Genomic DNA, 2,500 nt, shown 5'->3' on the forward strand with positions numbered 1-2,500 from the left:
TAATTCTCTCGTGTCTCCTGCTCCTCAAATCACGCCGGTCTTCTGTGAAGCTGACAGCAATGCATTGTTGAGATTTTTCATTGACAAAATTAAATTGATCAAAGAGAAAATCTCTCCCCCTTTGTTGGGAACCCCTACTGTCTCTGAGCCCATCTCCTCCTTGGTCCTCCTTCACTGCTGTATCTTTGGGTGATATTTCATCACTAGTGAACAAGATGAAACCCTCCTCTTGCTCAGATGACGTCCTTCCTTGTAGGCTTTTTATCAAAGTATTTGATGTAATTGGCCCCTGAGTTACCAATATGGTGAACCTCTCCCTTTCCACAGGGGTTTTTAATGCATTTAAACATGCCATTGTGGAGCCTCTGCTCAAAAAACCAGGCTTAGACCCAACTGACCTCAGTAATTTCAGGCCTATTTCTAAGCTCCCTTTCTTGTCCAAGATCTTGGAGAAGGTGGTGTCCGAGCAGCTGTCTTTGTTCTTGGATCAGAGCGACATCCATGAGAAGTTTCAGTCTGGCTTCCGTAAACATCACTCTACGGAGACAGCTTTACTGAAAGTGTCCAGTGACATCATGATGTCGGCTGACTCTGGTAAATTCACTGTTCTGGTTCTCTTGGATCTGTCGTCAGCCTTTGACACAGTTGAACCAGATCCTGCTGAGAAGACTAAGGGATGAAGTGGGACTGTCTGGGTCTGTGTTAGAATGGTTCTCATCTTACCTTTCTGGCAGATCTGTTGTGTGGAGTCCCTCAAGGTTCTGTTCTGGGTCCTTTATTGTTTTTGCTGTACTTGATTCCCCTTGGTAAAATCATTCAGAGATTTCCAGATGTTTCTTATCACATTTTTGCTGATGACATCCAGCTCTACTGCTCTTTTGACCCAACTGAGCCCCAAAGGCTGAACAGCTTAGTCAATTGTTTGCTAGAAATCAAACAATGAGTGAAAACACTTTACAGCTTAATGTGGACAAAACTGAAACTCTGGTGATTGTTGATGATAAGATTCCAGGGTTGAGTCAGTACTTGAGTGACTTATGTCAGTCTGTCAAACTGAGCCTGAGAAACCTGGGTGTTGTATTTGATAAAGACATGTCTCTTGTTCAACACTGTAGAAAACTGACCAGAAACTGTTTCCTTCAACTGAGAAAAATCTCTAAACTTAGGAAAATGCTGTCACAACATGATCTGGATCTTATAATCCATGCGTTTATTTCTTCTCGTCTGGACTATTGTAACAGTTTGTTTTCATGTCTTAACAAGAAGGATCGTCTCGTCTGCAGTTGATTCAGAACTCTGAGCCGCTCCAGTAGAAGAACTCACATTTCTCCGGTCCTTAAAACGCTTCACTGCACTTCCAGTTTCTTTCAGGATCAACTTTAAAATTCTGGTTCTTACTTTCAGATCTATTCATGGTCAGGCTCCTCCTTACATCACTGATCTGATCCAGCCTTACACCCCAGCTCGGGCTCTGAGGTCTGTGGATCAGAATCTACTTATGGTTCCTCGCACACGGCTCAGGACCAGAGGAGAGAAATCTTTTCAGGCTGTTGCTCCTAAGCTTTGGAACAATCTTCCTCTCTCTTTGCGCTTGATGGAGTCTACTGACTCCTTTAAGAAACATGTGTGTTTGATGATCTACTGACTCCTTCAAGAAACATCTGTGTTTGATGATCTACTGACTCCTTCAAGAAACATGTGTGTTTGATGATCTACTGACTCCTTCAAGAAACATGTGTGTTTGATGATCTACTGACTCCTTTAAGAAACATCTGTGTTTGATGATCTACTGACTCCTTTAAGAAACATCTGTGTTTGATGATCTACTGACTCCTTCAAGAAACATCTCTGTGTTTGATGATCTACTGACTCCTTCAAGAAACATGTGTGTTTGATGATCTACTGACTCCTTTAAGAAACATGTGTGTTTGATGATCTACTGACTCCTTTAAGAAACATGTGTGTTTGATGATCTACTGACTCCTTCAAGAAACATCTGTGTTTGATGATCTACTGACTCCTTCAAGAAACATGTGTGTTTGATGATCTACTGACTCCTTTAAGAAACATCTGTGTTTGATGATCTACTGACTCCTTCAAGAAACATCTCTGTGTTTGATGATCTACTGACTCCTTCAAGAAACATCTGTGTTTGATGATCTACTGACTCCTTTAAGAAACATCTGTGTTTGATGATCTACTGACTCCTTCAAGAAACATCTGTGTTTGATGATCTACTGACTCCTTCAAGAAACATCTCTGTGTTTGATGATCTACTGACTCCTTCAAGAAACATCTTAAGACGTTTCTATTTGTTCAGGCTTTTCCTTGAATTTCTGGAACTCCTGTGTTGTTCTCAGTATTATCTTGATCTTTGAAGTATGTACTGTTTTGAGTATTGTTTTGATTGTTAAAGCGCTTTGTGACCCTGGTCTCGAAAAGCGCTATATAAATAAATATTACTTACTTACTTACTAAATGTTTCAATAAATAAAAAAAT

The 2,500-nt window shown here is 40.5% G+C and overlaps 1 protein-coding gene across 2 annotated transcripts in view; it reads right to left on the reverse strand.

The window, feature by feature from the left end:
* ghra (growth hormone receptor a) overlaps positions 1–2,500 on the reverse strand; it is a 191,421-nt gene that overhangs the window by 44,478 nt on the left and 144,443 nt on the right. The gene's annotated exons all lie outside the window — the stretch shown is intronic.

The sequence above is a fragment of the Callionymus lyra genome, chromosome 1 (genome assembly GCF_982586985.1).
Source record: "Callionymus lyra chromosome 1, fCalLyr1.hap1.1, whole genome shotgun sequence".
In the NCBI taxonomy this organism is placed as follows: domain Eukaryota; kingdom Metazoa; phylum Chordata; class Actinopteri; order Syngnathiformes; family Callionymidae; genus Callionymus; species Callionymus lyra.